The following is a 27,720-nucleotide window of genomic DNA, read 5'->3' on the forward strand; positions in this document are numbered from 1 at the left end:
CATAGGGAGAATTGTTAATATACAGAAGTAAGAAGTATATTGAGAACTCATTCTAGAAACATTCAGTATCATTAAAAGTGAGCCCATCAGATCTGTAAAACTTCTCTTATCAAACTGGAGCAAGCACATAGTTCAATTGACCCATAACATGCTAGGGGACTCAGTCTGAATTTGGGAGATTACATATAAACTAACACATTGTATATGTCTGCAACTTGTTTATTAGGTCCAATGTTTAATTTCTTTGTAAGTTTGAAAGTAATTTAAATCATTCTGTCTTAATCAGGTAAAACATTACTTTCCAGTTATACAATTAAATGCCCATATTACAAAAACAGAGATTTCAAATAAATAATTTAAATACAATTTAAAGATGCTGAAAATACAATAACAGTCCAAGAATGAGATAGAAATAAATTATTAAGGTCACAGTAGAAACAATGAATTGGAAATAAAAGTAAGAATTAAAAAGTTTATGAAACAAAGAGCTGATTCTTTGAGAAATTGAACAAGATTGATATTTCTGTGGTCAAATGAACCAATCAACCAAACAAAAAGAATTCTCGGACTTCTGGTCAAGATGGCGACCTCCTAGCTGCACTATAGACAACAAGGAAAACAAAGGCCCACACAAGTGCAATAGTGGTACACAGCCATGGTGAGGAATCAATTGCTCGAGAATTGGCTAACTGATCCACTCAGTGGTACTAGACCCATAGCTGGAGCTGGGAAACTAGTCAGAACCCTACCCAAACACAAGCCCACTCTTCAATATCAAGCTACCATCAATCACAGGGTATAAGAGGGCCTAAATCTACCATACTGTCTATCAAAAAAGTAAGTCTTATCTCAATTTTTTGGGTGCTAACTTACTCTCCGTTGGATAATGTGCTTCTCTTTTCCAGATAGATGCAGATCCTAAGGAGAGAGCTGACCCAACATACCTCAAAAGGGGCCCAACTGAAACTAAGGACAACTGGCGAAATAAGCAAGGGTGATGTTTTCCTGTGAACTGGATACCAGCACAAAGGGGAAGGAGATCAACGCAGAGAAAAATCAACTCCTACGAAAGCAGAGAGCCAGAGCCTCAGAGGCCCCCAACACCTCAGCACTGAAGCAGACCAAAAATGAACCCAACATGGCTCAGGGAAATTTTCCGGAAGAGGGGGCGGAAAGAATGTCAGAGTCACATGTTGGGTCATGATTTGCAGAGACATTTATCATACCAATATCTGGGGGCTAACTCCACAATGCACGACCCATTTTCATTAACAAGGAGGGTCTAATGGGAAGGGGTAGATCACAGATGAGCCTAAATAATGGTACCAAACTGCCTGTATTTACTGAAAAGAAAACTAATAAATTAAATTAAAATAAAAATAAAAAGAATTCTCAAAGTAACATGCTTAAAAGTGAAAGTGCAGATGTCACACTGATACCAATGAAATTTGGAGAATCATGGGCATATTTCAAAAACTGTATTCTACAAAAGTGAAAGACCTGGAAGAAAAAGATGAATTCCTTGATTCATGTCACAGTCCAGAAGTAAATTTAGAAAAGGAAGGCATCCTAAACAAATATATTACTTCCAAGGAAATGGAAAAGTCATTAAGAATCTTACGAAAAGGACAACAACAAAAATCAAGTCAGATCCACTACTGAATTGAACTAAACTTTTCAAGAACAAAATTATTTCTTATAAAATGATTTCACACAAATGAAAAAGAGAGAATAATCCAAAGTCCTTCTATGAAGTCACCATTAGTCTCATACCTAAACCAGAGACCCCCAAAATAGAAAGTTATAGATTGATATCTATAATTGAGATGAAAGTATTCCCCAATGAAATAGAAAACAACTTCTACATTTTTAAAACATTCCATGCCTTTAGACAAGCATTCTTTTCTTTCTAAGCCTACAATTCGTAAACTTGGTCCTTCTGTACGGTTGCAAATATCCCTTATTTCATTTATATATTTTGACCATATTAATTTTTTTCGGTTTATTTATTTATTTATTTATTTGAGAGTTACAGGCAGAAAGAGAAAGAGGTAGGGAGAGAGAGAGGGAGAGAATGGGTGCTCCAGGGCCTTCAGCCACTGCAAATGAACTCCAGATTGTGCGCCCCCTTGTGCATCTGGCTTACATCAGTCCTGGTGAATTGAGCCTCGAACCAAGGTCCTTACACTTCACCCATAAGTGCTTAACTGCTAAGCCATCTCTCCAACCCGACCTTATTAATTTTGACTGAAACATTAATTCAGTTTTCTTGTCTTACTTGCTGTTGTTCTGTGTTTCATAGGATGCAATTGGAGAGGATTTCCACAGTTTTTAATTTGAATTCTTCTTTCCAGAAACATTTCAGTTTTATTTTTCATTGTTTTTTTCTCTATATAAATTTCCATTATAATATCCTGTTATTATTTTTTAAAATTTATCTGTTTGCTTCTTTTGAAAAGCTAAATTTAAAACATTTAATCATATGCCATATGATAAAAAAAACCTTTTCACCAAATAATGGTATGACAACAGGGTAACCACTCAGAGTCTAATGACATTGATTTTACTGTACCCATATAAAGCCAGGTACACACATGGGCACAAGTATCTAACGTTGTGGGAAGTGGCAAGATGGCATGGTATAGCCATTTTCTTACTCTAGCTTGCTGTTTTTCTCCTTACTGTCTGTCCCTGATTACAAGTTTAAAAATAAAATTCTTTAGAAACATTCTATGCCAGTGATGAGATACCTGCCAGTAAGTTGTGGCCCAGTGAGGTCACATAGGCCACCAAAACAATATATGCTATGGCAGTTGCATACCTAAAACAAGTTGTAAATCTTCATTTTTATTTCTTAAGTATAACTCTCCAAAGCTTTAAAAATCTGTAAGATCTACACCTCTACAGAATATCCCATCCAAATGTGATACAATACCCATTGTTTTTCAGCAGCATGTGGGAAAGTACCTAATTATGTAGAGAAAGCAGTGAGTTTGTTTCACAGTTTAAGCACATTTATTCTATGTTCACGTGTTTGTTGCCAGTGCTTTTATGCTGTGACGAGACAGCAGCACATCCTTAGTGGAATGAAAGGCAGAATGTGCCGTCACATAGTACAGAGGGAGAGGAGCAGTTTGTGTGACAGTATCCCATGCAAGAACATAGTTAAATATCATTTACTAATGACAGCAGATCACCTCACTTAAATGGACAATCTCCAATAGGATCTTGTCCTGGAGACAAAACTTTCAGCCTATAAGAATTACTGAATAGTTACATTAGTCACTAAACTCTGTTTTAAGAAACAGGCTGATTTCTGTAACCCTTTGTGTAGACTGACTAATATATCAATGAGGCAAAACCCTATTTACTGGAGAATACTTTCATTTTACACAAATACAATTTTCTTCATTTCATTAAATGTAGAATTGAAATGGTGGATCCTTTCTTTGCATAGCTCATAAACTGGCATTGGTTTTTATGGATTGTTTTATTAATTGTGAATTTTTATACATACTAATGCAAATGAGTAAGATTAGTTTATTCATATTTAAGTGAAAAACTGACAAACAAATTCACAATTTTCATATGTATAATTTTAAAAAACGTAAGATTCACAGTTACAATCCATATTTTGAAGTATTATATTTCAAAATTTGTATAAATTTATGTTTTAGAATAGTTAATTTTTTCATATTTTTGGTATTTTGGAAGGCTATATGTTCTAATTATAGTTATTCATAAAATGAATAACAGGTTTTGAACTCCATCTTTCAATAATTAATATAGGATTATGAATATTCATATGTGAAAAAAGTTCTCAAATTCAAATACATAACATGTGAATTCCATTTAATTCTTAGTTATACTCTGCTATCTCAAGATTTGTTCCAAACATTTCACATCCTTCTTGTCTGTATCACCTTGGTCTGTTTTCACACTCTAGCAGTGGAGTCTCACAGCAGCCACAGAGACCATGTGACCACAATGCTGAAATGATCAGTGTTTTGGCCCATTACAATATTTACACTAAAAGTTGCCAGTTGCTGCCAGCAATAAAGTACATCATTTTCATAGTTACATAATCAAATACAAACCACAGTCTAAAATGTTAAAGTCACACACACACAAAGATTTGCACTATAATATTACGGTCTTGATTTGTTGGCTTGAAATAATCATATTCCTGTTTTGTGAGGAAAGGTCAGGCAGTTTAATTGCTGTTAGTTAGAAGAGCCCAAATTGTGAAAAATGAAACATTTCTAGACAGTGATGAATATAAGTAAGGGCTCTGAAATATGCATTGAATCCTTGACAATATGACAAAACTTATGGTCTGTAATTAGCTAATAGTAGAAGAATAAATATAATATTGCATACCTATTGTACAGAAGCATGTGCTGCATTGTTTACTTTTACAAAGGGAGAGTATGTTCCCAGCCAGATTCCACAACGTACAAGTTGGGTCAAGTTACAGATGGGAATGATGAAGTTAGATGCTCTTGATACCAGCAGCCCCATCATCTTTTCCTGGAAAATTTATCCAGATGGCCAGAACCACAGTAATGATTTCATTGAAAAGAGTGGACACAGACACAGTGAATAGGACTGCAAATGTGATCTGCTTCAGGATGCACTTGGCCGTGTTGCGATGTCCAATGAAGACTAATGGACCAAAAAAGCAGACCTTGAGGAAGATGAGCAGCATGTAGTTGTTTGTTTGATTATTGGCCTTCACAATTGGTGTGTCTTGGTGCTTCACAAAAGTCCCAAGTACAAGAGCAGTAAGTGTAGAGAAGCACAGGGCTATACAAGTAGAGCCATCCCCAAGGCATCTTCATAAGTCAGAAACTTCATAGATTTTTAGAGACAGTGATTTTTCTCTATGCTGGCATACTGATTGATCGGGCATTTCACATATTAATCCATATCTTGAAAACGATGCAAAGTATCAGGTTAGTGGTAGCATTCCCTTCTTTGTCATGACACGCTGCATAAAAAGTGTCTCAGAGATGAGCCATACTTGTATTCCATTTTCCTATTGACAATTAAGTTAGTTCTCTCTATAGTTGTGATGGCAACTAATAAAGACCATCATATTATGGTGAGATAGACAAAGTTTCTTAAAAAGATTATTTATTTATTCATAAGAGACACAGAGAAAAAGTTCACCTGAACCTCTAGCTACTGAAAGCAAACACAAGATACATGTATCACTTTGTCCATCTGTCATTCCTGTGTCATTTAACTGAGTTGGTTAGGTTTTGCATGCCTGTGCCTTAACTGCTGAGCAATCTCCTCAGCCTAACAAAGCTGTATTTTATTCACTTAACTTACCTTATATATTTGCCTGATCCTTTGTTTCTTAAAAGAATAAAATATTTTTGTAGTGTAATAGATTTATATAATAACATTGCTTACATGAGGTAATTCCTGTGATTTCTACTGCAGAAGAGATGGCTTATCAATTAAGATGCTTACCTGCAAAGCTGAAAGATCCATGCTTGACTTACTACATCCCTCATAAGTCAGATGCCTAAGGAGACACATGAGTAATTCACACATGTGCACAAGGTGGAACATGTGTGTGGAATTCGACTGCAGTGGCTAGAGACCATTCCTCCCCAATTCTTTGTCTTTTTCGGTCTTCCTTTCTCACACTCATGCTCTCTTTCTTTTTTTACTTGTTAGATATGGACATATTTTTTATGTAAACATCACACATTGGTACCATATTTCATCCTCCCTGCCCCTTTTCTGAGGAGGACTTCCTCATTGGGGATGCAGGTCAATCCCACAGGTATTGTGGTTCATGCCTTATATGGGCAGCATGCACTTGTGGGGGAGAGGCAATATCTTTGTGCAAAATGTCCCAACTTGTGGCTGTAACAATCTTTCTGCCCTTTTGAAGTACCCATCAAGATTATCATGCACTTTGACCAAGTAGGTTTATTCTCAGGGCAGCAGGGTTTGTTCAAAATAACAAAATTGACAAATGTAATTTACTACCCAAATACACTTAACCAAAAGAATATTTTATTTTTTATTTCTTATTTTTAATATACATTATGCATGCTACAAAACTTCCTAAATTTCCTCTCCATATATCATAGCTCATGATACTATCTCTGATACTAGTCATGATAAAAGATGGATAGAGGACAAAACACCTTAGATAAATAATCAATTAAACCCTTGACATACATAACTTGTGCCTTTAGTGCTGAGGAGTTTCTCATTGTGTGTTTGCTATGGCATACCCACAGAAAATCCAAAATGGCTAAAAAAAAAAGGCTCCTTAGTGCTCCAGGCCAAAGTAAACCACAATAATAAAATATATACATTTTGAGTTTTTGTTAAATTTATTTATTTATCTTGAGAGAAACAGAGAGGGAGAAAGGCAGGTAAAGGAAGAGACAGACAGAGACAGAGAGAATAGACGTTCCAGTGTCTCTAGCCACTGCAAATGAACTGTGGGTGCATGCACCACCTTGTGCATTTGACTTACATGGGTACTGGGGAATCGAACTAGGGTTCTTAGGCTTCAAATTCAAGCATCTTACCCACTAAGGTATCTCTCTGGCTCTCCCCGTCCCAATAAATGTTGAGCTTTTTAGCCAAGCACTCCTGAAATGCTGACTACAGAAATACCAACAGACCCAGTTATACCCTTTCTGGGCATCTACCCTAAAACCTTCAAACCTCAGGCCAGAGAGATTTGCTCAACCATGTTTGTAGCAGCTCAATTCGTAATAGCTAAAAGCTACAATCAACCCAGATGTCCATCATTAGAAGAATGGATAACAAAGATGGGGTATATCTACACAATGGAATTCTATACAGCAGTAAGAAAAAACGACACAATAAATTTGAGGAAAAATGGGTGAACCTGGAACAGATCATTCTCAGTGAACTTACCCAATCACAGAAAAAAAAATCGACACATAGTCTCACTCATCTACAACACCTAACCTGAATCTACCCAAGATACCTTACATACCCAGCAAGCACCTCATGAACTAGACAATAGGATGGATGGGGAGGGTGGGGAGGGTATCGAAGGGTGGAAAACAGTAATCTGGACCCAAACGGCAATGGTACCATAAAATTCTCCTTCCTATAAGACAGACCAAATGGCTGAACCTTCACTAGACCCTTACAGGAAACACCTGAACCACAATACTCTGGAGAGGGTAGGATCAAGACTAACCTAAATCTTCTACATCTTCCCTCCCTCCCTCTCCCCCTCTCCCCTCTCTCTCTCTCTTCTCTAACTCTTGTATATTACTTATGTTTTTCCTCAATTTCTTAGTGGACACTGACCTGTAACACCCACTTCCAGCTTGGGGCTACCATCCACAATGAGCTTTTGATCTGAGAAACCTACAAGGTTTCCCAAAACAATGACAGACTTCTGTTAGAGTACTTGATGACCCACCAAAGGCCAGTGGTAAGACCCTATTGCTGAAGACCCCATATGCAGCTGACACGTAAAATGGAATGGCATGGCTGGAAGCCAGAAGAAGGTCAGTCCCAGACAGTGAGCGTGTCCAGTGCCAGAAGGTGCTACATGGGTGACTGGGGGAAATGACCAATATCTGTCCAAGCAACTCATTGTCTAACCTAATTAACAACAAATAACCTGATGTGATGACCACACACGTGCATTAGTGGCACACAGCCATGGTGAGGAACCAACTGCTCTTGATTTGGCTAACTGATCCACTCAGTGGTACTAGACCCATAGCTGGAGCTGGGAAACAAGTCAGAACCATACCCAAACATAAGCCCACTCTCCAATATCAAGCTACCATCAATCATGGGATACAAGAGGACCTACACCTATCAAACTGTCTATCAAAAAAGTAATTGTTATCTCAATTTTCTGGGTGCTAACTTACTCTCCGTTGGAGAATCTGCTTCTCTTTTTCAGATAGATGCAGATCCTAAGGAGAGAGCTGACCCAACATACCTCAAAAGGGGCCCAACTGAAACTAAGGACAATTGGCGAAACAAGCAAGGGTGATGTTTTCCTGTGAACTGGATACCAGCACAAAGGGGAAGGAGACCAACGCAGAGAAAAATCAACTCCTACCAAATCAGAGAGCCACAACCTCAGAAGCCCCCAACACCTCCGCACTGAAGCAGACCAAAAATGAACCCAACATGGCTGAGGGAAATTTTGCAGAAGAGGGCCGGAAAGAATGTCAGAGTCACATGTTGGGTCATGGTTTGCAGAGACATTTTTTATACCAATAACTGTGGGATAACTCCACGATGCATGACCCATTTACATCAACAAGGAGGGTCCAAAAGGAGGGGGTAGATCATAGATGAGCCTAAACAATGGTACCAAACTGCCTGTATTTGCTGAAAAGAAAACTAATAAATTAAATTAAAAAGAAAATAAAATTAAATGCAAAGTTCATACTCATCCCATGGTTGGCATCATTAAGTTTAGCCTTTAGAAACACCTATTTTGGAGCTGGGAATCTAGCCCAGTAGTAGAATGCTTGCCTACCTCTCAAGAAGCCATGGATTTGATCCTTAGCACTACAAAAACTAATCAAACAAAAACCCAATTTATATATGTTGTGTGAATTTACTTGATTCTTGAGATCAATTTGCTTCCCAGAAAGTTGGTCTAGTAGATCAAGTTTCAACCTTTAATAATGTGTACTAGAGACACTGTCCTAATGAAATTCCCTGTTTGTTTTGGCATACTCTGTAAAACTTTTCTTTGTCTGCTACAATACAGATGACCATAAGCTCATGATCGGGAAGCAGTGATAAAGATTTTGAGTCTTCGCTGAATCATTAATTAGGCTAAGACTGGTAGATTGTGTTCAAAAGTAGAATTCAATGCCCTTCCTTGTGGAAGAATTAATTTTCATTATATTGGCATCTGAATTTGCAAAGTCACCTTCAAAACATCCTTTGTCCTGCTTCAGAATATCCAAATGGAGGGTAAAGAAGAGAGTCAGGTCATGTGACATGATGCTAGCATTAATTATTAAGGTTTGAAAATCTGAAAACCTTTGGTTAGTCCCCATTACCCATTGAAGACATGAAAGGAATTTTGTTGTGGACTTCTTCATGAAAAAAATTATGCCAATTCTTCTGAAGTGATTTATAAATTTGACAATTGTGGTGGTTTGATTCAGGTGTTCCCATAAACTGATGTGTTCAGCTGATGGCAATTTGGGAATTGCAGCCTCCAGGAGGTGGTACATTTTTACAGGCAGACATATGGGTATAATAGACAGCTTCCCCCTGCCTGTGTTTGGCACACTCTCATGCTGCTGTTGTCCACCTCATGTTGTCAATGAGGTGGTGTCCACTTTCTGCTCATGGCATCATTTTTCTCTGTCCACATGGAGCTTCTCCTTGAGTCTGGAAGCCAAAATAAACACTTCCCCCCCCCAAAAAAAAAGAAGTAAAGGAATGAAATAGGCCAATATACTTTGTTATGTGGCCATCAGTTTCAATAATTTCAAAACAGAACAAGTAATACTTACTCCTTATCAGATTGTTGTGAGTTATAGATCAAATAGCATAATGAAAATGTAAATTCACTTAAGCTATACAAATGAGTACTGGCCTTCAAGTGAATTTTTCATATTTCATTTAGTACTGTGACTAAAAATACAAAATTATGAATTACAAAACTATTTTAGATATTAATGTTATTATAAAACTTTAATGTTAAAGGTGATTGCTTGCAAAGGCTGCAAGCCAGGCTGTAATTCCCCAGCAAGATGTACAAAGTGGTATATGAGTTTGGAATTTGTTTGAAGAGACAAGAGACCCTAGTGCACCCATTCTCTCTCCCTCTCTCTCTCTTTCTCTCTCTCTTCCTCTCTCACATGCTCTCGCTGTCTCTCTCTTTTACACATAAATTAATGTCTAAAAAATTACTTACTACCTATTGCCCCATTTCTCTGTTGGAACTACTATACTTCGGTTAACATAACAGCATGGTACTGACATAAAGCAGGAGTATAGATAAATGGTATAGAATTGAGGACCCGGACTTTGAGTCAAGCAACTGACCTGCTTGATATTTGACAAAGGCCCTAACAATATAGGCTACAGAAAAGACAGCATCTTCATCAAATGGTGCTGTACAAACTGGATAACAATATGCAGGAATTTAAAACTTGATCCACACATCTCTCCATGCACAGCATTCAAGTCCAAATGGATCAAAGACCATAATATAAGACCAGAAACTCAGCTACTAGTAGAAGAAAACATAAGAGGAAATTTCCATGATATATGAATGGAAAAAGACTTTCTCAACACAAGCACAGTAGCACAGGATGTTAAAGAATCACTCACCCAGTGGGATCACATGAAGCTGAAGAGTTTCTTCACAGACAAATATACAATAAGCAAAGCCAAAAGATTACCCTCAGAATGGAAGAAAATGTTTACTAAATATCCAACTGAAGGAGGCCTAATCTCTAGAATCTACAAAGAACTCAAAAACTTAAGCCATAAACAGTCAAACAACCCCCTGACCAAAAGGGACAAAGAACTGTTCAGGCAGTTAACAGAGGAAGAAATACAATTGGCAAACAGTCACTTAAGAAAATGTTCATCATCCATAATCAGGAGGGAAAGGAAAATTAAAACAACTATGAACTTCCACCTTGCCCCTGTAAGGATAGTAAATATTTAAAAATCCAATGAAAATAAATGGTCATGAGGATGTGGAGAGGTAGAAATGCTCATCCACTGTTGTTGGGAATGTAAGATGGTACAACCCCTTAGGAAAGCAATATGGAGATTCCCATAGAAGCTGAGTACATAGTTACCAACAGACCCAGTTATTCCCTTACTGGCCATATACCATAAAACCTCCAATCTTCAGTCCAGGGAAATTTGTTCAACCATGTTAATAGCTGCTCAATTCATAATAGCTGGAGTGGGGATCAAATCAGATGTCCATCAATAGACAAATGGATAACTAAGATGTGTTATATCTACACAATGGAATACTACACAGCAGTAAGGAAAAATGACACAATGAAATTTGAAGAAAATTGGTTGAACCTGGAACAGATCATGCCCAGTGTACTCATCCAATCACAGAAAGGTAATCGCCACATAGTCTCACTCATCTATAGCACCTAACTTGAATCTATCCAAGATAACAACATACCTATCACGAATCTCAAGGACCAGACAATAGGGTAGGTGGGGAGGTAAGGGAGGGGAAACACAAATCTGGACCCAAATGGCAATGGTACCATAAAATTCTGCATCCCAAAAGACAGACCAAATGGTTGAACTTTCACCAGGCCCTTAGAGGGAATACCTGAGTCACAAGGCCCTGGAGAGTGCATGATAAAGACCGACCTTAATCTTCTACTGCATCTCTCTCTCTCTCTCTCTCTCTCCCTCTCTCTGTCTCTCTCTTGCTCTCTCTTCCTCTTCTCTCTAACTCTTTTATATTACTTATCTTTTTCTTCCTTCTCATCGTGGGCACTATCCTGTAACTCCCAGTATCAACATGTGGATATAATCCACAATGACGTTTTGATCAGAGAGACCTACAAGGTTTCCTAAAAGAATGAAAGTTTTCTGTCAGAGTACTTGATGACCCACCAAAAATTAGTGGTAAGACCCTACTGCTGAAGACACCATATGCGGTTGACATGTAACATGGAGTGACATGGCTGGAAGCTGGAAGAGAGTCAGTAACCAGATAGTTACTGTGTCCAGTTCTATAAGGTATGGGAGACTGGGGGAAAATGACCAATATCTGCCCAACCAACTCATAGTCTAACCTATGTAGCAGCAAATAACCTGTCATGAATCTCACACAAGTGCAATAGTGGCACACAGCCATGGTGTGTAATTAGCTATTCTTGATTTGGCTAACTGATCAGCTCAGTGACAGAACCCATAGCTGGAGCTTGGAAACAAGTCAGAACCACATCCCAAAATGAGCTTGTTCTCCGCTATTAAGCTACCACCAATTGTGGGGTACTAGAGGGCCTACACCTATTAAATTCCCTCTAAAAAATAATGATTATCCCTTTTATCTTGTGCTAACTTTGCTTCCCATCAGTGAATCTGCTTCTCCTTTTTCAGATAGTTGGAGGTCCTAGAGAGAAAACCCCTCCATCATTCCTCAAAATGGTTTCAGCTGATACTAGGAATAACTGGCAAAACAAGCAAGTGTATTGTTTTCTTGATGAACCTGGTACAACCAATAGTGTGAAGGAGATTGACACAGAGTACAATCAACTCCTACCAAATCATATATTCATAGACACAAAGGCTCCCAAGACCTCGTGCCTGAAGCAGACCTACCATGAACCTAACATGGCTCAGGGAAATGTGTGGAAGAGGGTACAGGAAGAATTTCAGAGCCACACATTGGGTGATGATATACAAAGACATTTCCTCCTACCCATAACTGATGGCTAACCCCACAGTGCATGACCCATATGCCCCAACAAGGAGGGGCCAGGTGGAGGGGGAAAGACAGCAGGTGGCTAACAATGGCTCCAACTTAACTGTATTCACTGAGTACAATAGAGATAAAAAAAATTCAAAAATAAAGTATCCCTTTTATTTGAAATGTTGTAGCATCTCAATGTACTCAAATGTAGGAGCTTATATATCCATTCCTTTAAGGAAGAATCAACATAGTCCTCATTGCCATGGTTTTACACTGACTTAGACTCTGGGATCAATACTACGTTAGGAAGTTGCTATGGGAATTGTGCTATTCTGCACTGACTCCATTTTCTCTACCAAAGATTCAGACATAGCCTCTCCACCACTGTAAATTCACACCAAATAAATACTCAATGGAACATCTTCATTGTGTCAGAAAGAAATCACTACAGGAAGTAAACCTTCCCTCCACCATGGAGTAGATACTCAACAAATACAATCTGAACCCATTGTGGGGTCATGAGAACCTCATTCCAACTACGAAAAGAAAGAAACAACAGGCACAGGTGAAACCAAACAGAGGAAGTGGCAAGAGGAGTGAGAGAGCTGCTTCCACAGTGAGCCTGACAACCTGCACCAGGGTGATGGAGACAGGCACTGAGGAGACTCACAACACACCAAAGCATAAATCCAGAACCTACTGAGAGCTCCACACTAAAGTAGACTTAAAGAACACCCACCATGGCGTTCACTTGTTATCCCAGGGCTGGGAAGGCGGAGGCAGGAGCATCCCTGAAATGTACTGGCCAAGTGGTCTAGCTGAACTGGGTAGCTCTAGGCTGAATGAACCCCTGTCTCACATCATACAATGTAAAGCCTTAAAAACAACCAGCAGATGTCAATCTCTGGACTAAAGACACATACCACACATACACACCCACCATACACAAACACACAAACCACACTACATACACACACTACCTTCACACACATACCACACACACCCCACTACACACACATACACACCCCACACACTACACATGCACCATATATACACACACACATCCCACACACACAAATACAAACCAAAGCCCATACAAATGTCACGACATACACACAGACACAACCACCATACACACATACACCCCCCCACACTAAACATACACCCTATACATATGCACACATCCCACACACAACCATAAACTCCACACAAACCACCCTCCCCCCCCCACACCCCTATACACCATGACACATCACATACACAAAAACTTACACACACACCACACACACATATACAGAGGAGAGACTCTTACCACACACATATAACATATACATTACACACTTACAAACCAAAACCCATACACCTGTCACTACATAGACACATACACCCCCCACATCACCCACTAAACAGACACATACAAAAACACCACACACACATATGCACATATATCACACACATTAAACACACCTACACATAGAAATGTACATACACTCATACTGTACACCACACAACACACACATACCACACATCACACACACACACACAATTCCCACACATATATACATACAAACACACCACACACACACAGTCACATACACCCCCACTCATATCACACAGCATACCACATGCACACAAACCGCTTACACTTACACTCACACCATACCACATATACACATAGCACACCACACACATATATACACACAACATACACATACATACACATAGAAAAATAAAAATAACATCTCATCACTATATAGACCAGGTGACACTCATAACATTGAGGGTAAATAAATGGAGGATGACCCTCCTGGATATACTTTATCAAAGTCTCATGAAAATGCACCAAAACTCTGCACTGTAACTTTGCAATTGAAGAAAAAACAAAACATCATTGCAGCGAATTGCTGATTTATGTCTTTGCTTCTGTCTTTTTGAATTCTTCCAGAGACAGCATGTGGCTGTCGGCCACAGAGAGTGACTCCATTTGTGCATCACTCAGACATGGGTGAGTGTGAGGAAGTGACAGGATGAGAGTGGAGGTTGGGTTTTCCTGAAAACATACCCCACAAATCTGCTTTCAAACCAACTGCTGTTCACTCCTATTTCTGGAACCATCCTCCTGGGAAGAGATGACTGTTCTTTACATTGTTGTGGCTGGTGGATTGGAGACACGGGATTCCCTGTGCAGCTCAGACTAGCCTAAATCTGCAGTCCTCTTGCCTCAACCTACTGATTGCTGGGATTACAGGAGTACATCTCCAGGTTTACCACCACTTGGTTACCTAATTGACATACACGTGGGTCCTGTGGGTGAGAGGGAATGCATTCGCCTTATCCTACCTATTTTGGGAGAACTCATACTTAAAGGAGAAACAGCACAGAAAATATTCAATCAAGGTATATGTTTGGGTCTTTAAAAACAGACTTGGGTGGTGGAGAGATGTCTTAGCCACTAAGGCTCTTGCCTGCAAAGTCAGAGGTCCTGCTTTGATTCCACAGGACCCATGGAAGCCAGAAGCACAAGTTGGCACATGTGTCTTGAATTCATTTATAGTGGCTGGTGTCCTGGCATGCCCATTCCTTCTATCTTTCTTCTCCCTGTCTCTCTCTTCTTGCAAATAAAGAAATAAAAATATTTTTTAGGGCTAGAAAGATTGTTTGGTGGGTAACATGCTTGCTTGTGAGCCAAAGGACCCAGGTTCTATTCCCCAGAACAAATGGAGAGATGGTTCTGCAATCAAGGCACTTGCCCCAAAAGCCAATGGACCCAGGTTCAATTCCCTAGTTTGCATGTAAACCAGATGCACAAGGTGAAGCATGCATCTGCACTTCATTTGTAGTGGCTAGAAATCCACTCTCTCTCTCTCTCTATCTGTGACTCTCCCTCAAATCAATAACATTAAAACCTTTCCAGGCCAACCTCTCCCTGCAAGATGCCATACTGAGTTGATTCCTCATGTACACAGAACTCCTCAGCATGCAATTCAAGGATCACTGTTACTAACTACTGGGGGAAAAAAAACCACATGAAATTGCAGTTTGGGATGAAGCAAAATTCCAAACAAAGGCAAGGCAAGACACAGAGCCAGCAGATATCATAAGTGATGCTTGATAAGGGTTAAATTCCTGGGCTCAGTGACAGCCAGGCTCCAATCTCCAGTACCACATAAGACTGTTTAAGATGTGTGCATTCATTATGCAAAACAGTTTGACATCAAAATAGAAAAATAGGGTATATGGGGACTGGACAGAAGGCACTGTGATTAAGACACTTGTTGGTGAAGCCAAAGGACCCAGATTTGATTCCTCAGGACCCATATAAGCAAGATGCACAAGGTGGTGCATGCAACTGGAGTTTGTTTGCAGTGGCTGGAGGCCCTGGTGGCCCCATTCTCTCTCTCTCCCTCTCAATTAAATTTATTAATTTATTAAACAAATAAACAAAATGTTGTGAAATATAGATAAATAGGGCATATGCTTTGAGTTAAATTAGGGATGGAAGACTATTTAAAGTGAATGGGAAATTAACCAGTGGTTATAAAAGAGATAAACCAGACTATCCTCTTCCATAAATTTTATGAATGAGTAAAACATGGAAGTCACATGAGTACTAAAGGGACAAAAGAAAGATGTTATATGTGAGGATAGGGGAGCAGACTTATGGGTGCTGCAGTACGTGAACTCACTCAGGAGGCAGAGATAGGAGGATTGCTGACAGGTCAAAGCCAGCCTGAGACATCACAGTGAATTCCAGGTCAGCCTGGAGTAGAGCCACATCTTACCTCAAAAACAAACAAACAAACAAAAAATAAACAACAAAAAACAAACAGAATCATTGAAGGCAATAAAATCAAAAGCATGATCTCCACATATGAAAGTGCCAAAATGCAAATAAAAGAATTATCGTCAAAAACTGGCCAGGTGTGGTGGTGCACACCTTTTATCCCAGCACTGGGGAGGCAGAGGTAGGAGGATGGCCATGAGTTTGAGGTTAGTCAGTGACTACATAGTAATGAATACCAGGTAAGTCTGGGCTACAGCGAGACTGTATGTCAAAAAATAAAACAAAAAATAAAATACAGATGAAGATTGACCTTAATCTTCTACAGCTTCTCTTTCTTTCTTATCTCTAACTCTTTTATATTATTTATGTTTTTCTTCCTTTTCTTAGTGGGAACTAACCTGTACCTCCCAGTACCAGCATGTGGCTATCATTCACAATGAGCTTTTGATCAGAGAGACCTACAAGGTTTCCTAAAAGGCAGGCAGATTGCTGTCAGAATACTTGATGACCCACCAAAGGTTAGTGGTAAGACCCTACTGCTGAAGACACCTTATGTGGGTGACACGTAAAATGGAATGGCATGGCTGGTAGCTGGGAGAGAGTCAGTCCCCAGGCAGTCAGCATGTCTAGTACCAGAGGTGCTACATGGGCAACTGGGAGAAAATTACAAATATCTGTCCAAGCAACTCATGGTCTAACCTACTTAGCAGCAAATAACCTGTCATGATGCTCACACAAGTGCTGTAGTGGCACACAGCCAAGGTGGGAAACCAACTGCTCCTGATTTGGCTAACTGATCCCCTCAGTGGTGCAGGACCCATAGCTGGACCTGGGAAACGAGCCAGAAACATATACAATCATAAGCCCGCTCTCCATTATCAAGATACCACCAACCATGGGCTACAAGAGGGTCTACACCTATTAAATTCTCTATTAAAAAGTAAGGGTTATCTCATTTGTCTGGTGGTAACTTACTCTCTGTTGGAGAATCTGCTTCTCTTTTTCAGATAAATGTAGATCCTAAGGAGAGAGCCACCCCATCATACCTCAAAAGGGCCCTGGCTGAAACTAAGAACAAATGGCGAAACAAGCAAGGGTGCTGTTCTCTTGGTGAACCAGGTATCAGCACAAGGGGGAAGGAGATCAACACAGAGAAAAATCAACTCCTACCAAATCAGAGATCCAGAGACCTAGAGGCCCCCAACACCTCATCACTGAAGCAGACCAAAAATGAACCCAACACAGCTCAGGAAAATTTTGTGGAAGAGTGGGCAGAAAGAATGTTAGAGGCACATGTTGGGTCATGATATGCAGAGACATTTATCCTACCTATAACTGTGGGCTAACTCCAGAATGCATGACCCATATACCTCAACATGGAGGGACCAAAAGAAGGCAGTGGGACATGGATGAGCCTAACAATCTACCAACTTTACTGTATTCACTGAGTACAAAACTAATAAATAAATAAATAAATAAATAAATAAATAAATAAATAAATAAATAAATATATATATATAAGTTATATACATACATAAAATAAAGAAATTAATTAAACATTGACACATGTATAAAGAGGAAATATTACAGTTCATATAAGGACATGGTATTAGCTTCAATTTTAGTTATCTACTTCTAGTGTTTTACATGGAACATTTTTGGATCATTATATGAATATATATGTATATGTGGATATATATATATATATATATATATATATATATATACACATGTACATATTTTCCTACACATATGTATGTGAATATATAGATAGATAGATTATATGTGTATATATATATATGTATATATATATATATATATGTATATATATATATATATACACACACACACACACACACACACATATATATATATATATATATATATATATATATATAGAGAGAGAGAGAGAGAGAGAGAGAGAGAGAGAGAGAGAAAGAGAGAGGCAGAGAGACAGAGAGAGAGAGACAGACAGAGACAGAGAGAGACAGAGATAGAGACAGTCTTATGTCCTTAGTAGCCAAAAATACTGGGACAGTTTTCAAGTTTACAAATAGGGTAAGACCCTGAGCATTGATGTTTGGAACCCCCAGGACCCACATAAGACTCGATGGCATAAGGCCTGCATCTGTCATCCAAAAGTACCTATACCAATGGGTGACAGAGTTTGGGGAAACCCAAAGCATGCATGGATGGTTAGAGGGTCGGTACCACAAAAATCATGTCACTTGCTCTCTCTCAAACATGGTGAATGATGAGGCCTGACATCCCAAGATTGTCCACTGAGTGCTATGTACACACTGTGACATGTTCATTTCCCCCAACACCAAATAAACACAAACACAGTGCTGTACTCTTCAACTTATTTTTTCATCTTTCTTTTGAGGCAGTCTTCCTCTAGCCTAGGATGAGATTGCTTAGTAGTTAAGGCACTTGCCTGCAAAGACTAAGGATCCAAATTTAATTCCCGAGTACCCATATGTAGTCAAGTGCACACAATGGTGCATGTGCCTGGAGTTCATTTGCAGTGACTGTAGGACCTGGCAGGCCCATTCTCTCTCTCTCTCTCTCTCTCATTAAGTAAATAAACTAATTAATTACAAAAGGTGTCCCTGGAACAGTTCATTCTCAGCGAACTGAGCCAATTCCCCCACAAAAAATATCGCCACATAGTCTCACTCATCTACAGCACCTAACCTGAATCTACCCAAGATACCTTACATACCCAGCAAGCATCTCGTGGACTAGACACTAGGATGGATGGGGAGGGAGGGAAGGTCATCGAAGACGTAGGAAACACAAATCTAGACCAAAATGGAAATGGTACAATAAAATTCTACTTCCTAAAAGGGAAACCAAATGTCTCAACCTTCACCAGGCCCCTACAGAGAACACCTGAACCACAAGACACCATAGAGTGTATGATGAAATCTCACCTTGAACTTCTACATCTTCCCTCCCTCCCTCTCCCTCTCCTTCCCTCCCTCTTTCTCTCTTTTCTCTCTAACTCTTGTATATTAGTTATTTTTTCCCTCCTTCTCTTAGTGGGCACTGACCTGTAACTCCCACTACCAGCATGGGGCTATCATCCACAATGAGGTTTTGATCAGAAAAACCTACAACATTTCCTAAAAGACAGGCAGATGGCTGTCAGAGTACTTGATGACCCACCAAAGGTTAGTGGTAGCTGAAGACACCTTATGTGATTGACATGTAAAATGGAATGGCATGGATGGAATTTGGAAGAGAGTCAGTCCACAGACAGTCAGCACGTCTAGTGCCAGAAGGTGCTACATGGGCAACTGGGGGAAAATGACCAATATCCATCCAAGCAACTCATGGTCTAACCTACTTAGCAGCAAATAACCTGTTGTGATGCCCACACAAATGCAGTAGTGGCACACAGCCATGGTGGGGAACAAGGTGCTCTTGATTTGGCTAACTGATTCCCTCAGTGGTATGGGACCCATAGCAGGAGTTGGGAAAAAAGACAGAACCATATCCAAACATAAGCCCACTCTCTAGGATCAAGCTACTATCAATCAAGGGCTACAAGAGGGCCTAACCTATTAAATTCTCTGTAAAAAAAAAAAAAAAAAAGGAAGGGTTATCTCATTTGTCCTGGTGATAACCTACTCCCCGTTGGAGAATCTGCTTCTCTTGTTCAGATAAATGTAGATCCTAAGGAGAGAGCCACCTATCACACCTCAAAAGTGCCCCAGCTGAAACTAAGAAAAATTGGTGAAACAAGCAAGGGTGCTGCTTTCCTGATGAACTAGATACCAACACAAGGGGGAAGGAGACCAACACAGAGAAAAATCAACTCCTACCAAATCAGAGAGCCAGAGCCCCAGAGGCCTCCAACACCTTATCACTGAAGCAGACCAAAAATGAACCCAACATGGCTCAGGGAAATTTTGCAGAAGATGGGGCAAAAAGAATGCCAGAGCCACATGTTGGGTCATGATATGCAGAGACATTTATCTTACCCATAACTGTGGCCTAACTCCACAATGCATGACCCATATACCTCAACAAGGAGGGGCCAAGGGGAAGGGGTAGTTCCCTGATGAGCCTAATGGTGGTATGAAATTGACTGTTTTTACTGAATACAAAACTATTTAATAAAAAATAAATAAAAAACTGTAAACAAAAAAAGGTGTCAATGACTAGAACTTGGGGCCAAGGTCAGGAAACTGAATAGCAGAGCAAAAGTTGCAGAACCTTAGGAAGCAAGACTGCCATGGCGGAAGTGTCAAGGTGAAATTTCAGCTCCTTTCCTCCTTAGTATATTTCCTTCATATGAAATGTGTGGTAGGGTTGGTGGGATGACATAGTGATCAAGACACTTGCTTGCAAAGCCCAAGGACCTGAGTTCAATTCTCCATTACCCAGGTATAGCCAGATGCATAAGGTGGTGTTTGCATCTGAAGTTCATTTGCAGTGGCTAGAAGCTCTGGTGTTCCCATTCTCTCTCCATTCTCTCTCTCTCTCTCTCTCAAATAAATAAAAAGTTCTGCCGGGCATGGTGGTGCACGCCTTTAATCCCAGCACTCAGGAGGCAGAGGTAGGAGGATCACCAAGAGTTCGAAGCCACCCTGAGACTCCATGGCGAATTCCAGGTCAGCCTGAGCCAGAGTGAGACCCTACCTCGAAAAACCAAAAAAAAAAAAAAAAAAAAAAAAAAAGATCAAAAAGAATTGAATGGTGAGAAAATCAGACATTCATTTACAATTGTTCTCAGCCACTGTGAACTTTGATATTAATTGAAAAGAGTTCAGGATGTGTTCTGGGGTTATATGTGCTCACGTATCTTAATTTCATGCACTGTTTCTCTCTGTGTGTGTGTGTGTACTTGTGCATGCATGTGCAGGTGTGTGGACACATACATGTGTCATACACCTGCTTATCTCTTCATGTATCAGGGACCAGAGGTCAAGGTTAGGTCTCTGCCTCAACGTATGTTTGACCTATTCTTTGAAACAGTGTCTCTCAGTGAACCTGGAGGTCATGAATTAAGCTAGATGATCTAGCCAGTGACCACCAGGGATCCTCCTGTCTTCACTTCCCCTGCACTGGGATGACAAGGTGGCAACACTCTGCCTGGCTATTTACATGGGTACTGGGGCTTTGAACTCACATCTCTTGCTTGCATGGCAAGTGATTTCCCCATTAAACCATATCTGCAGCCCCAATGTCAGTTACTGTTTTTGTGTGTGTTTTGAAGTAGTGACTCTCTCTATCCCAGGCTGACCTAGAATTAATTCTTTAGGTTCAAAATGGCCTCGAGCTCACAGCCATGACCTTCTACCTCTGCCTCCCCAATGCTGGGATTCAAGGCATGAGAAACACCACATCCCATTGGCCAGTGACTTTTAATACTATATCATGTATAGGACTTTGTCTAACCCATAAACTGACTTCCACTTGGGGTGCTTTTTTCTTGGCCAACCTTCTCTGGTGAGGGAGATCTTTCCAGGTGCCTCTCTAAGTGACCTGGTGGGAAGAAATAGATCATCACAGCAGTAAACACAAACTACTCTTGGAAATACAGGGTGTCCTGCCATTTGGACATCACCTTCAAGACTGTGAAGCCTGTCAATGCCACAAATATCTTTGAAAGTATATGTGATTTCTCTTAGAAATTCAGATTCAGGTGAGCAGACTTGACCACCCTTAGGAAATATTTCAGATCCAAAGACATCTGAGTTTGTGTTCCCATAAAATAAACCCTCACATATAAGGAAAAAGAAAAGGGGTGGATAGATGGCTCAGAAGTTAAGGTGCTTGTCTATAAAGCCAAAGGAACCAGGTTCAATTCCCCAAAACCCACAGAATACCAAATACACAAGGTGGAACATGCTTCTGGAGTTTGTTTTCAGCAATAGAGGCCCTGGCATGCCCATACTCGCTTTCTCTCTCTCTCTCTCTCTCTCTCTCTCTCTCTCTCTCTCTCTCTCTCTCCCTCTCTCTCATTTTACTCTGTCTGTCTAAACTAAATTAAAAATAAATAAATAAGCCATTGACTCTTAAGAACTTAGATGTGTGACATCATCTAACCGAGGTAGTTGAACTCTTGGCACTTTTTGAAATTAATAAAGGTTATTTCCACGTAGGAAACTGCAAAAGAAGTGCCTTGTATAAAATTATCTGAGGAACCGGAGAAATTGTTCAGTGGTTAGGGTGATTACCTGCAAAGCTGAATGACTGGGGTTTAATTCCCCAGTACCCACGTAAAGCACGATGCACAAGGTGAGCATGCATTGGGACGTGGTTTGCAGCAGGTAGAGGCACTGGTGTGGTCTCTCTTTCTCTTTCCTTTCTGCTTACATAGAAATAAAAACAAAACCTCTAGCAATATAGCATTGTGATCTGATATCATGCAGGGAATTATGTCAATTTTCCTAAATATGTGGAGGCAGTCTTTGTGACCCAGTATATGGTCTATTTTAGAGAATGTTCCATGGACTGCTGAGAAGAATGTGTAGTTTGTCGATTTGGGATGAAAAGTTCTGTAGTTGTCCGTTAGGTCTAAGTGATCTATGGTTTTATCGAGCTCTCTTCCCTGTTGAGTTTCTCTTTGGATTACCTGCCTATTACTGATAATGGTGTGTTGAAGTCCCCAGCTATGACGATGTTGGTGGTTATTTCTGTTTTATTGTCAAATAGCTTTTGTTTTATGAACTGTGGTGCCCCTGTGTTTGGTGCATACAGATTTATGATTGTAATATCCTCTTGATGGGTCATTCCCTTGATAAGTAGGAAGTAGCATTCTTTGTCTTTTTTGATTATTTTTGGATTGAAGTCTATTTTGTCCGATATTAATATAGCTAACCTGCTTGTTTCTTATTCCCATTTGCTTGGGATATTGCTTTCCACCCTTTCGCCCTGAGGTGTCTGTCTTTAGATGTAAGGTGGGTTTCTTGAAGGCAGCAGATTGAGAGGTCTAATATTTTGATCCATCCTGTTACCTTATGTCTCTTGATGAGTGAATTAAGGCCATTAATATTTATGGTAATGAGTGTGAGATTTGATTTGACCCCTGCCATGTTGTGGTGGTAGATGTGTGTTGGTGTTTTCATGGGCTTTGAAGTTTTCTGTGCCTACTCGGGGTTTGGTTGTTGTGATCTGCTTCTTGTAGGCATTTGAGTTTGATTATTTGTTTCTTCTCTGTAGAGAATTTTCTGAAATATTCTCTGTAGGTTTGGTTTTGTGTTCATATAATTGTCAAGCTGAGTTTTGACATGGGAAGTTTTTCTTTCACCATCTATTATGACGGATACTTTTGCCAGGTAGAGTAGTTTGGGTTAGAAGCAATAGGTTCTTAGAATTTGGAGGGTTTCATTCCAGGCCCTTCTAGCTTTCAGGGTTTCCATTGAGAAGTCTGAATTAATTCTGATGGGGTTTCCTTTGAAAGTGGTGTGCTGTTTTTCCCTAGCTGCTTTTAGGATTTTCTCTTTGATGTCAATGTTTAGAGTCTTAATGATAATATGTCTTGGAGAGTTTCTCCATTGGTCCAATCTGTTTGGAGTTCTGTTCACTTCTTGTATCTTGGTGGGCCTTTCTTTCAAGAGATGGGGGAAGTTTTCTTCAATTATTTTGTTAAATAAGTTCCCCATGCCTTTGGTCTGAAATTCTTCTCTTTCCTGTATTCCAATGATTCTGATATTAGGACATTTAAGTGTATCCCACAATTCCCTCATGTTCTGTTCACAGGAATTTTTGAACTTACTGAGATTTTTGAACTCTCAATCTGTTTCTTCCTTCTTGTCTTCCAGATCAGAGTTTCTATCCTCCACTTTGCTGACTCTATTCTTGAGAGCCTCTAGTGAGTTTTGGACTTGTTCATTTAAGTTTTCATTTTCTACTACTCTTCCCTTGTATCATTTCCATCACTCTGTCAAGCTCCTTTTTCACATCATTTTCTGATTTTTTTGATGATTCTTGGAATTCATCCTTGCATTTCTCTATATCTTCATTTAGTGTGGCCAGCTGATTTTTAAGGTCCTCTTTTTTTTTTCAATGTCCCTCAAAACTATTAACTCTCTTTGAACTCCTTCCAATCTCTTATCAAATTATTCTAGCTTAGTGATGGTAGCATCCACATGATTATTTGTCCTTTGTTGCTTTCCTGCAAGTTCTAGCAATAGGTTGTTCGGGGTTGCATTACTCATAGCTTCTATTTGATGGTGAGGATCCAACTGCTCTTGATTTGGCTAACTGATCCCCTCAGTGGTACGGGACCCATAGCTGGAGCTGGGAAATAAGTGATAACCATATCCAAATATAAGCCCACTCTCCAATATCAAGCTGTGATCAATCATGCAGTACAAGAGGGCCGGCATCTATTAAACTCTCTATAAAAAAAGTAAGGGTTACCCCTTTGTCCTGGTGCTAAGTTACTCTCTATTGGAGACTCTGCTTCTCTTTTTCAGATAGATGCAGATCCTAAGGAGAGAGCCACGACATCATACCTCAAAGGGCCCCGACTAAAACTAAGGAAAATTGCCAAAACAAGCAAGGTTGCTGTTTTCCTGCTGAACCGGATACCAGCACAAGGGGTTAGGAGACCAACATGATATGCAGAGACATTTATCGTACCAATATCTGTGGGCTAACTCCACAATGCATGACCCATATACATCAAAAAGGAGGGGTCATTGGGGAGGGGTAGGTCATGGATGAGCTTAATAATGGTACCAAACTGCCTGTATTTACCAAATAGAAAAATAATAAAAATAAATTTAAAAACAACAACAACAAAAAAACCTCTTTTAAAAAATATCTAGAAAGCTAGAGAGATGGCCTAGTGGTTGACATGTTTGCCTATGAAACCTAAGTTCCCATGTTCATCTCTCCAGATCCCACTAAGGTAAACACACAAAGGGGAGGCAAGTACAAGATTGCACATGACCTGGATTTCACTATGTAGTCTCAGGTTGGCAACAAATTCATGGCCATGATCCTCCTAACTCTATCTCATGAGTGCTGGGATTAAATGTGTGCTGGGCTCTCACCCCCAGCTCAGGTGTAAAAGTGAATTAACTCACTACCACATGTGACTGGAATTTACTTTCCAAAAGTTTATGCAAGCCATTGGTAACCCTCCAGCATCTGAACCCATACCCACATTGTCCCCTTTATCCCACATGTGAAGGGAACATATAACAAGAATTTCAAAGTTGCAAATGTTACTGTAGTTTTCCTAATGGTAGGAAAACATCCAATGATTGTCCAGATTTGTGTCTCCCCTGAGGTGTCTCTGGTTAAACCATTAATCAACATTGTGTATCTCAAAACAAAGATGGTTTAAGAGGGGCCATCTTTAAAATAAAAGATATTTTATCCATTTATATATTGGAGAGAGAGAGAGAATGAGCATGCAGGGGCTTAATCCATTGTAAATAAACTTCAGATGGATGCACAAAATTATGCATATGGCTTGCCTGGATCTTGGGAATTAAATTTGGGTCCTTAGGCTTTGCAGGTGTGTGCTTTAACTGTTTCAGCCCTGCGGTGGGGGGGGGGGCAGATTTTACAATAGGATCTGTAGGAGATAATATGTCATCAAGTAGGAATCCTGGTAGATTTGTTAGCATGAAGAGGCATGATAACACACGTCTTTTATTGTTTCCCACCATGTGACTCATGGAAGTCAAGTGATCCTGAGGAACCTGACCACAGGAAAGTCACAAGAAGGTAGACTTCCAGCACCATGGTTACAATGCCCATGTAAAGTACCCATGTAAAGCCCAATGCAAATGAAAACCAACCTCCCCCTCTAAAGCCAATTCCAATCACATACTAGAAGAAAGTATACTGCAAATAAGTATTATGTTTAATACTTTTGAAAAAAATGACTTAGAGAATTTTTCTGATCAGTATGCTCTGCATTAAACTTGATTTTTTTTTTTTTAAAGGACAGGACTAACATTTACATTTAAGAAAAGCCATTCACTTGCATTTTCTTCTGGCTTTTAACCTAAATGTGGTCCCTTTAAATCCCATGTTTGCTTTTATCCTTTAAAAAATATTTTTACTTATTTATTTATTTGAGAGAGAGTCAGATAGAGACAATGATCATGCTAGGGCCAGATGGGAAGAAGGGAGAAAGGAAAGTGATAAGGAAGAGAGGAATGAAGGATTGAATAAAGGGAAGGAGGGAGGGGAATAGAAATATCACAATGCAATATCATTTTAAATGTCAGAATAATGATTAATGAACTGATCTACTCAGAAAAAAATCAAACATGGGCCTTTCTCACAGTGATCCACAAGGTCAATAAGTTTCAAAGGTTGCTTTAAACAGAATATTCACATAGAACCCATGGAAGCATGCTCTCATTATCTATTTTTGAAAGAAAAAAATTATTCTGCAAAGAAGGGCTAGCATGAAATCCTAGACCTAACAATTGCTACTTAAAGAACCACAAATAACAGTTCACCTTATTAGATATAACTGTACAAACCCACAGTCACATCTGACATAATAAAATAAATAAATAAATAAATAAATAAATAAATAAATAAATAAATAAATAAATAACAGGTTTGAGAGATGGCTCAACAACTCAGGTGCTTGGCCGCAAAACCTAACAGTGCATGTACCATTACCCAGGATCTACATCAAGTCAGGTAGAGAACATGGTGCATGTGTTTACAGTTTGTTACCAGTGGCTGGAAGCCCTGATATGCCCATGCTGTTCTATCTTTTCCTGCTTCCAAATAAATAAGAAAATAAACAAATAATAAAACCAAATTTAAAAATACAAATGAAGGGCTGGAGAGATGGCTTAGCGGTTAAGCGCTTGCCTGTGAAGCCTAAGGACCCCGGTTTGAGGCTCAGTTCCCCAGGTCCCACATTAGCCAGATGCACAAGGGGGCACGCGCGTCTGGAGTTCGTTTGCAGAGGCTGGAAGCCATGGCGCGCCCATTCTCTCTCTCTCCCTCTATCTGTCTTTCTCTCTGTGTCTGTCACGCTCTAATAAATAAATAAATAAAATTAAAAAAAATACAAATGAAAACTTTTTTTCTCTCTCAAAAAAATAAATTTAATGTAATTTAAAGGTTACTATTCAGGTTCGATGTGGTGGTGCACAGCTACGGTCTCAGTATTTAGGAGACTGAGGCAGGAGATTCTTTACATCTTAGAGGCCAACCTGGGCTATATATTAAGACTTTTGATAAATATTACATACATGCATAAATATTTTCAATAATGGAAGAAAAAAGTGAATTAAGCAAACCTATCAAACACATGCACCGGTTTGTAGTGTATGTTGGTAATATGAGAGAGAGAGAAAGAGAATGGGGTACCAGGGCCTCCAGCCACTACAAACAAACTCTAGGCACATGTATCACCTTGTGCATTTGGCTTTAAGTTGGTATTGAGGAATGAATCCTGGGTCCTTTGGCTTTGCAAGTAAGCACCTTAACCATGGCTTATGGTTAAGGCACTTGTCTGAGAAGCCCAAAGACCCATGTTCAACTCTTCAAATCCCATGCAAGCCGGACATACAAG

This window comes from Jaculus jaculus, unplaced genomic scaffold (genome assembly GCF_020740685.1).
Source record: "Jaculus jaculus isolate mJacJac1 unplaced genomic scaffold, mJacJac1.mat.Y.cur mat_scaffold_46_1_974171_arrow_ctg1, whole genome shotgun sequence".
Classification (NCBI taxonomy): Eukaryota; Metazoa; Chordata; class Mammalia; order Rodentia; family Dipodidae; genus Jaculus; species Jaculus jaculus.